At 35.4% G+C, this 11,521-nt stretch overlaps 1 long non-coding RNA gene across 1 annotated transcript; it reads left to right on the forward strand.

Annotated features, from left to right (window-relative positions):
- Nucleotides 1-5,596: 5,596 nt before the first annotated feature.
- Nucleotides 5,597-8,136, forward strand: LOC140168276 (uncharacterized). The gene is made up of 3 exons (XR_011861187.1): nucleotides 5,597-5,779; nucleotides 6,323-6,408; nucleotides 7,083-8,136. It is a non-coding gene; the product is annotated as an uncharacterized lncRNA (long non-coding RNA).
- Nucleotides 8,137-11,521: the final 3,385 nt, after the last annotated feature.

Genomic DNA, 11,521 nt, shown 5'->3' on the forward strand with positions numbered 1-11,521 from the left:
GGTACTTGTACTACTTTGTTATACTATTAAATTTTTCCCTGTTCCACAGTTCCACTTGGGGCACTTCTCACTCTAATATCTTTATATAATTTGGTACTGGTATTATGGTATTACTATATTATACTATTAGATTTATCCCTGTTCCACTGTTCCACTTGGAGCACTTCTCACTCTAATATCTTAATATATAGGTTGGTACTGGTATTATGGTATTACTATATTATACTATTAGATTTATCCCTGTTCCACTGTTCCACTTGGGGCACTCTCACTTTAATATCTTTATATAGGTTGGTACTGGTGCTACTGTATTATACTATTAGATTTTTCCCTGTTCCACTGTTCCACTTGGGACACTCTCACTCTAATATCTTTATATAGGTTGGTACTGGTACTACTATGTTATACTATTAAATTTTTTCCCTGTTCCACTGTTCCACTTGGGGCACTTCTCACTCTTTTATCTTTATATACGGGTACTACTATATTATACTATTACATTTTCACTGTTCCACTTGGGGCACTCTCACTTTAATATCTTTATAAAGGTTGGTACTGGTGCTACTATATTATACTATTAGATTTTTCCCTGTTCCACTGTTCCACTTGGGGCACTTCTCACTCTAATATCTTTATATGGTCTAATATCTTTATATAGGTTGGTACTGGTATTATGGTATTACTATATTATACTATTAGATTAATCCTTGTTCCACTGTTCCACTTGGGGCACTCTCACTCTAATATCTTTATATAGGTTGGTACTGGTGCTACTATATTATACTATTAGATTTTCCCTGTTCCACTGTTCCACTTGGGGCACTTCTCACTCTAATATCTTTATATAGGTTGGTACTGGTATTATGGTGCTACTATATTATACTATTACATTTTCACTGTTCCACTTGGGGCACTCTCACTTTAATATCTTTATAAAGGTTGGTACTGGTGCTACTATATTATACTATTAGATTTTTCCCTGTTCCACTGTTCCACTTGGGGCACTTCTCACTCTAATATCTTTATATAGGTTGGTACTGGTATTATGGTATTACTATATTATACTATTAGATTTATCCCTGTTCCACTGTTCCACTTGGGGCACTCTCACTTTAATATCTTTATATAGGTTGGTACTGGTATTATGGTGCTACTATATTATACTATTAGATTTTTCACTGTTCCACTATTCCACTTGGGGCACTCTTACTCTAATATCTTTATATAGGTTGGTACTGGTATTACTATATTATACTATTAGATTTATCCCTGTTCCACTGTTCCACTTGGGGCACTTCTCACTCTTTTATCTTTATATACAGGTACTACTACATTATACTATTACATTTTTCCCTGTTCCACTGTTCCACTTGGGGCACTTCTCACTCTTATATCTTTATATAGGTTGGTACTGGTATTATATGGTACTACTATGTTATACTATTAGATTTTTCCCTGTACCACTGTTCCACTTGGGGCACTCTCACTCTAATATATTTATATAGGTTGGTACTGGTATTATGGTATTACTATATTATACTATTAGATTTATCCCTGTTCCACTGTTCCACTTGGGGCACTTCTCACTCTAATATATTTATATAGGTTGGTACTGGTATTATGGTATTACTATTATTATACTATTAGATTTTTCCCTGTTCCACTGTTCCACTTGGGACACTCTCACTCTAATATCTTTATATAGGTTGGTACTGGTATTATGGTATTACTATATTATACTATTAGATTTTTCCCTGTTCCACTGTTCCACATGGGGCACTTCTCACTCTAATATCTTTATATAGGTTGGTACTGGTATTATGGTATTACTATATTATAATATTACATTTTCCTGTTCCACTGTTCCACTTGGGCCACTTCTCACTCTAATATCTTTATATAGGTTGGTACTGGTATTACTATATTATACTATTAGATTTATCCCTGTTCCACTGTTCCACTTGGGGCACTTCTCACTCTTTTATCTTTATATACAGGTACTACTACATTATACTATTACATTTTCCCTGTTCCACTGTTCCACCTGGGGCACTTCTCACTCTTATATCTTTATATAGGTTGGTACTGGTATTATATGGTACTACTATGTTATACTATTAGATTTTTCCCTGTTCCACTGTTCCACTTGGGGCACTCTCACTCTAATATATTTATATAGGTTGGTACTGGTATTATGGTATTACTATATTATACTATTAGATTTATCCCTGTTCCACTGTTCCACTTGGGGCACTTCTCACTCTAATATATTTATATAGGTTGGTACTGGTATTATGGTATTACTATATTATACTATAAGATTTTTCCCTGTTCCACTGTTCCACTTGGGACACTCTCACTCTAATATCTTTATAAAGGTTGGTACTGGTGGTATTACTATATTATACTATTAGATTTTTCCCTGTTCCACTGTTCCACTTGGGGCACTTCTCACTCTAATATCTTTATATAGGTTGGTACTGGTATTATGGTATTACTATATTATACTATTAGATTTTTCCCTGTTCCACTGTTCCACTTGGGACACTCTCACTTTAATATCTTTATATAGGTTGGTACTGGTACTACTATGTTATACTATTAAATTTTTTCCTGTTCCACTGTTCCACTTGGGGCACTCTCACTCTAATATCTTTATATAGGTTGGTACTGGTATTATGGTACTACTATATTATACTATTAGATTTTTCCCTGTTCCACTGTTCCACTTGGGGCACTTCTCACTTTAATATCTTTATAGGTTGGTACTGGTCTTACTACTATATTATACTATTAGATTTTTCCCTGTTCCACTGTTCCACTTGGGGCACTTCTCACTCTAATATCTTTATATAGGTTGGTACTGGTATTACTATATTATACTATTACATTTTTCCCTGTTCCACTGTTCCACTTGGGGCACTCTCACTCTAATATCTTTATATAGGTTGGTACTGGTATTATGGTATTACTATATTATACTATTAGATTTTCCCTGTTCCACTGTTCCACTTGGGGCACTTCTCACTCTAATATATTTATATAGGTTGGTACTGGTATTATATATTAAACTATTATACTATTACATTTTCACTGTTCCACTTGGGGCACTCTCACTTTAATATCTTTATAAAGGTTGGTACTGGTGCTACTATATTATACTATTAGATTTTTCCCTGTTCCACTGTTCCACTTGGGGCACTTCTCACTCTAATATCTTTATATAGGTTGGTACTGGTATTATGGTATTACTATATTATACTATTAGATTTATCCCTGTTCCACTGTTCCACTTGGGGCACTTCTCACTCTAATATCTTTATATAGGTTGGTACTGGTATTATGGTATTACTATATTATAATATTAGATTTTTCCCTGTTCCACTGTTCCACTTGGGGCACTTCTTACTCTAATATCTTTATATAGGTTGGTACTGGTATTACTATATTATACTATTAGATTTATCCCTGTTCCACTGTTCCACTTGGGGCACTTCTCACTCTTTTATCTTTATATACAGGTACTACTACATTATACTATTACATGCAGCCCTGGTTCCCCTGTTCCACTTGGGGCTCTCTCACTCTTATATCTTTTTATAGGTTGATACTGGTACTACTATATTATACTATTAAGATTTTTCCCTGTACCACTGTTCCACTTGGGGAAATTGGGCTAATACTTTATATAGGTTGGGGCTGGATTATGTCTATATTATACTATTAGGTTTTCCTGTTCCAGTTCCAAATGGGCACTTCTCACATGGCTAATTTTTATTATAGGATGTACTGGCATTATGGGTAGTTACTACATTAATGTTAGTTTTCCCTGTTCCACTGTTCCAAAACAAAATCTTGGCTGTTGTTTCCAAATTTTGCAGTAGGCCATGTATCTGCTATTTAGCGGGGCTCTAAAGTTATCATGTTTAACCAGACCACACTGGCTTCTTGACATGCACGTGCAAACGAGAGCCCGTGCTATACGCTTATTTATGTATTGGTTTTTATTTTTTTATGTTATTGTTTTAAAGTTTTAACCACCCGTCGATGGTAAAGTTTTAAATTATTAGGCCTACACTCAAAAACAAAACTGACCGTGATAATAAAAGAATCCATGATACTTTTGTGACATCTGCGATCGACTGCTACATGGCCATAATACTTAACAGAAGACTATACTACAGGTAATGTACATGTACTTTATAAATTCTCGAGCTGTATTTTTCTTCTTATAAAAATAATTAAAGGTGTATGATATAAAAATTGAATTTAATGTCTTGTGTTAATATACAGATTTTCAAAACTATAATATATTTTCATGTTGGCGCGTTTAACAACATCATTAATCAAAAATCGTTGAAAGGATGTTTTAAATAATATCCCAAATGGCAACATCGTGAAACAAAATATTAATAACAAAAGTTTGATAGATGGTCATTTGATTTTAAACAAGGTAGGCCTATTTGGATGGGGTATGAGCCTTTACAGAATAGCCTCATTATCATTGAAGTTGCATTTTGGATTGACATCAAAAAGGCCTATAATATTATGTGCTTAAAATGTTTGTGCAAAGATCGAATATTCGCCACTCCCGTATCCTTGACAGATGTAAATGCAGTGATCTGTTTCTTTCATATCTTTGATGTTTTAATCATATAGACCTACATGTAGGCCCTATATCAATATGATATTCCTGGTTTTCCGACCCGCCATTCGTGCCTCGAAATAATTTAAAACAAGCATGCATATTACAGTGATGGCACACATGGTTCCCCTCTTGTCCCGTTCCCCGTGTCACTGTAAAGCATGAAAAATATACAAAATAACTAAGTGGGAACGTCGGGTGACTGGGGTCCGACTATGCAACGTAAAATTCCTTCGACCGGTGTGCTCGTCCGAAAAAAAAGGGTCGCTAGACATAATAGACGTTATTCCGAAAGTGGAAACAGTAGGCCTATAGCAGTCTGACATTTGAATGTGAGACACACTTCAATATAGTTCGAATATGAAAAACACTCAAGTCCGAATCTGAAACATGGATCTAGTTTCCTTCTAACTTACTTTACGTGTGTTCATAATCGGACTTACGCCGCGTCGGTTTAAGCAGCGTTTTTGCTAAACCATTAATACTCTCAGCCTATATTATTTGTCTTTCTCAGTTCCTTACATACTCAGCAACATTTTAGTCTTAAATGGGCATCCAGTTGGGTTCATTAGTGTCCACTGAAAACCCACCCAATGATACACCAAAATCACTGAAATGTACCCCAAAACTGTGGCAAAATAGAGGGTTAGGCCTATATCAAATTGTTTGATTCCATGCTATGTAAACTGTGCACTTCGAGGCCCGTGCGTTGATACTCAAACAATAAAACAAGTAGGCCTAGACCTATAGGAAGGAAAGAAAAGAATTACGCTGCTCTGCGCTAGTGACGAGAATCTAGGTAGCCTACACAGCAAAAAATAAGGAGTAAAGTGCTACCGACTAAAGTATGTTGATTAAAAAATAGACCAATTATTTACTCATCAACGAGTAAAAGACGATATTTGACACAACTCTTTGCCAGAGTAAAAATGGTCAATGGAAAAAGTAAAATATTTTAATCGCCACATTGTATTTTACTCAAATCGCGTAGTAAATTCAACACGCGGAGTAAGTTTAATTCGACGACGTATTAAAATTCATGTCATCATGGCGTATAAAAGCGGAGCCGGGATGCGGAGGTGCAGTGTCTGCTGGTGGAATGGAGTTTGTCAGCAGTACAACCAATATTTGAAGGTACTAATTTCATTACTATTATTCATAACTTTATGTCCATATACCTGTTACACAATTTAGAAATCTTATTGTATGATTTGAACCGGATATAGACAGGTTTTAAGTTAGTTGCTTATCAGTATGGGCATCGGCTCACCATGCTAGCTGTGTACTTGTATATTTGCGATCGTATATCTTATGTACTAGTCTGAGCAACCTCGAAGTACATATACGCTGATGTGGACCAGGCCCGGGGACCAGGGGCGTAGCAGCAAGTGGATAGGGTGGACAAAGTCCATGGGCCCCGAGCAAAAGCGAAAATGAAGTGGATAGGGATAGGGCTGATAAAGGAGATGTTTAGAAGGCCTCACACTACTCCTTGTCCATATGCCCCAAAGCTCTTGCTACGTCCCTGATCCTGATGTTGACTCGTGCCACATAACTTTTTTGCATTTATATGTAGTAGGAGAGTGAAACCATTGCAAAATATCACTTGAAATTTTTTTCCATAGGCAGTTTTCTTTTTCAGTGCATTTATAATATTGATCTATATTTTACTTACAGATCAGATGTGACTTCGGGATTTTTGTGCTGCCCTACCTCTTTCCAGGAAAGGTGTTGAAGAAAAATGCACGAACGTCAGTCAACAGGTAAATTTCTATCAATAATGTTGCATTTAACTTGCCAATTTCTTTGTACATTTCAGAATACATGTAGTTCATTGAATGTGTAGTTCATGAAACCTCAAATGCCAAGGGGAAAACCCCATGTAGAACCTCTCATCCTCACCCGACAGGTGTTGGCTATCGTGAACTTTGAATAATCAAGCGCGAATCTTATAATTATCTTGTTTACCATTTCTTTAAATTCTTGTCTCCTAAAGTTTGTGTCCCCTTGAAAATAGCATTGCCCGCTATCACAGGAATAATAATATAATAATTATAAAGATATTTTAAATATTTGCAAAATCGCATGAAAGTAGAAATGCCAATGCAATGGGTGATTACAATATAAATTACATGTAAATATGTCATATTTGCTTTAATATTACAAGAATTTCAGCAAGAGTTTTCATTTTTGGTTATATACCATCTGACCAATTATAGACAGTTTAAAAATAAGACATCCATAAATTTGGTTATTTATATTTTAAACCTTCCATCTACTTCATCACTTTCGAGTACCAAACAAATTTTGATTTATGGTTGATACAATGAAAAGGTGGTGGATTTTCTATTTTAAGGCAGCTTTATTTCACTTGAATAGTCCCAATCCATGAAATTAATGTCCTTTATTACATTTTCTTTTATTTTACATGTTTCAGGAAGGCACAGCTTTGGACTGGTTCCTCGCCAACTTTACTGGACGCACGCTGCCATTTATATACTTGTGAAGCAAGTTGAATCCAGAACAGTGTTTTTATAATGGATAGGCAAGCTTTTTCAATGCGCAACAGTGATGAAAGTTGTAGAACTTGTGCACAAGATATACCAAATCCTTCACATACAATGACTTAGCATATCCAGTACATGTACAGGCTGATCACTGCTATTTGGCAGTTCCTGGACACTATATCAGCTACTAAAGAACCTGGTAACATTAGACCATTCTTGAGTGTTAAAACATAATGAAGTGAAGACTTAATTTCTGTCCCTTTTAAAACACTCAGCATCTATAACATTAATTTTCAAATGACTTTTTCACATCAAAAGTTTTGGGAGAGGTGACCGGCTTCTATTTTATTCTATGTTTGCTCACATTGGGTAATGAGACAATAGACATGCTATATTGTGATTTATTTGATACCTATTTTGAAAATAAAACCAGGAAAATGCAGAATATTATATTTAATTTCGTATTCTTTTCATTCTTTTAGTTTAAAATACTGCTTTGTTCCAGCTGCAGATGGAGCCACAATACAACTCGAAAGTGTTTTTTGCTCAATATTTGTTGAGTAAAATACGTTTCATGTTGCTCAAAATGTTGAGTAACACTTTACTCTTCATCATTTTGCAAATCTTTTCACTTAAGTTTTACTCAAATAATGAGTAATCGTTTTAATCAACACTTGCGTAAACCTTTACTCAAGGTTAAACGAGTAAATTTTTCCTTGTTTCAGAGCAAAAAAGGGAGCTACTCAATATTGAGTAAAATTTAATCAACAAACGTTGAGCAAATATTACTCCATAGTCAATGAGTAAAATTTACTCTCATCTTTGAGTAAAAAAGGGAGCTAGTCGAATTTTGAGTAAATTTTACTCAACAAAAGTTGAGCAAATATTACTCCAAGTGAAAGAGTAAATTTTAGTCTAATCTTTGAGTAAAAAGGGAACTACTCAATATTGAGTAAAGTTTAATCAACATGTGCTGAGTAAACAATTAATCAACCGAAGCTGAGTAAAAATTACTGAAAATTCGACTAGCTCCCTTTTTACTATCGTGATGAGTAATATTTTACTCAATATTGAGCTTTTATTTTTTGCTGTGTAAATTCGTTTATCGTTTTTTGATGTTCCGCAACAAGGTGAGTATTTGCAATGGAACACACATATAGGCCTATATTTGAAGCGTTTTAATCCACCCAGCATGTCCAGAGCTCCGCAGTCCATTGAAGACATAGGCTACCTGCCGAGTTTTGAGCCCGCATGACAAGATTGTCGCGATAATAAAACCATGTTAAGATCCAGACCTATATCCGATGCTCAGGGCCGGGAACTTGGGCCGAGGAATACCAGGGGTTCGCATCGGTTTGCATCGGATTTTCGCCCCGGGGGGCCGGGGAGTGGCTGAGAGTTTTGCCCGGGTGGGTCCGGGACTGGCCAGGTGTTTACCCGGGACTTGAACTTTTAAACCCAAAATCCACGGCCCACGACCCGGCCATCCCCGGGTCCCCAGGGGCCGGGGTTGCATTTGATATGTGCATTATACTATTACATTCTCACTCTCACTCTAATATCTTTATATAGGTTGGTACTGGTATTATGGTATTACTATATTATACTATTAGATTTTTCCCTGTTCCACTGTTCCACTTGGGGCACTTCTCACTCTATTATCTTTATATACGTTGGTTCTGGTACTACTATATGATACTATTACATTTTTCCCTTTTCCACTGTTCCACTTGGGGCAGTTCTCACTCTAATATCTTTATATAGATTGGTACTGGTATTATGATATTACTATATTACACTGTTAATTTTTTCCCTGTTCCACTTGTGGCAGTTCTCACTCTATATATCTTTTATATAGGTTGGGTTGGTTCTGGTATTACTATATTATCCTATTACATTTTTCCCTGTTCCACTGTTCCACTTGGGGCACTTCTCACTCTAATATCTTTATATAGGTTGGTACTGGTATTATGGTATTACTATATTATACTATTACATTTTTCCCTGTTCCACTGTTCCACTTGGGGCACTCTCACTCTAATATCTTTATATAGGTTGGTACTGGTATTACTATATTATACTATTAGATTTTTCCCTGTTCCACTGTTCCACTTGGGGCACTTCTCACTCTAATATCTTTATATAGGTTGGTACTGGTATTATGGTGCTACTATATTATACTATTACATTTTCACTGTTCCACTTGGGGCACTCTCACTTGAATATCTTTATAAAGGTTGGTACTGGTGCTACTATATTATACTATTAGATTTTTTCCCTGTTCCACTGTTCCACTTGGGGCACTTCTCACTCTAATATCTTTATATAGGTTGGTACTGGTATTATGGTATTACTATATTATACTATTAGATTTTCCCTGTTCCACTGTTCCACTTGGGGCAAGTTCTCACTCTAATATCTTTATATAGGTTGGTACTGGTATTATGGTGCTACTATATTATACTATTAGATTTTTCACTGTTCCACTATTCCACTTGGGGCACTTCTTACTCTAATATCTTTATATAGGTTGGTACTGGTATTACTATATTATACTATTAGATTTATCCCTGTTCCACTGTTCCACTTGGGGCACTTCTCACTCTTTATCTTTATATACAGGTACTACTACATTATACTATTACATTTTCCCTGTTCCACTGTTCCACTTGGGGCACTTCTCACTCTTATATCTTTATATAGGTTGGTACTGGTATTATTACTATATTATACTATTACATTTTTCCCTGTTCCACTGTTCCACTTGGGGCAGTTCTCACTCTAATATCTTTATATAGGTTGGTACTGGTATTATATATTATACTATATACTATTAGATTTATCCCTGTTCCACTGTTCCACTTGGGGCACTTCTCACTCTAATATATTTATATAGGTTGGTACTGGTATTATGGTATTACTATTATTATACTATTAGATTTTTCCCTGTTCCACTGTTCCACTTGGGACACTCTCACTCTAATATCTTTATATAGGTTGGTACTGGTATTATGGTATTACTATATTATACTATTAGATTTTTCCCTGTTCCACTGTTCCACTTGGGGCACTTCTCACTCTAATATCTTTATATAGGTTGGTACTGGTATTATGGTATTACTATATTATATATTACATTTTCCCTGTTCCACTGTTCCACTTGGGCACTTCTCACTCTAATATCTTTATATAGGTTGGTACTGGTATTACTATATTATACTATTAGATTTATCCCTGTTCCACTGTTCCACTTGGGGCACTTCTCACTCTTTTATCTTTATATACAGGTACTACTACATTATACTATTACATTTTCCCTGTTCCACTGTTCCACTGTTCCACTTGGGCCTCTCCTCCGCTGTAATATCTTTATATAGGTTGGTACTGGTATTATGGTATTACTATATTATACTATTAGATTTATCCCTGTTCCACTGTTCCACTTGGGGCACTTCTCACTCTAATATCTTTATATAGGTTGGTACTGGTATTATGGTATTACTATATTATACTATTAGATTTTTCCCTGTTCCACTGTTCCACTTGGGGCACTTCTCACTCTAATATCTTTATATAGGTTGGTACTGGTATTATGGTATTACTATATTATACTATTAGATTTTTCCCTGTTCCACTGTTCCACTTGGGGCACTCTCACTCTAATATCTTTATATAGGTTGGTACTGGTATACTATAGGTACTACTATATTATACTATTACATTTTTCCCTGTTCCACTGTTCCACTTGGGGCACTTCTCACTCTATTATCTTTATATCGTTGGTTCTGGTACTACTAGATTTTTCCCTGTTCATTGATATATACATTTTCTGGTACCTATATGATACTATTACCTGTTACTTGGGGCAGTTCTCACTCTAATATCTTTATATAGATTGGTACTGGTATTACTATATTATACTATTACATTTTTCCCGGTCCCCCGTTCCACTTGGGGCAATTCTCACTCTAATATCTTTATATAGGTTGGTACTGGTATTACTATGTTATACTATTGAATTTTTCCCTGTTCCACTGTTCCACTTGGGGCACTTCTCACTATATTTTCTTTATATACGTTGGTTCTGGTACTACTATATGATACTATTACATTTTTCCCTGTTCCACTTGGGGCAGTTCTCACTCTAATATCTTTATATAGATTGGTACTGGTATTATGATATTACTGTATTACACTGTTAATTTTTTCCCTGTTCCACTTGTGGCAGTTCTCACTCTAATATCTTTATATAGGTTGGTTCTGGTATTACTATATTATACTATTAGATTTTTCCCTGTTCCACTGTTCCACTTGGGGCACTTCTCACTCTAATATCTTTATATAGGTTGGTACTGGTATTTATGGTTTA

Source organism: Amphiura filiformis, chromosome 13 (assembly GCF_039555335.1).
Source record: "Amphiura filiformis chromosome 13, Afil_fr2py, whole genome shotgun sequence".
NCBI lineage: Eukaryota > Metazoa > Echinodermata > Ophiuroidea > Amphilepidida > Amphiuridae > Amphiura > Amphiura filiformis.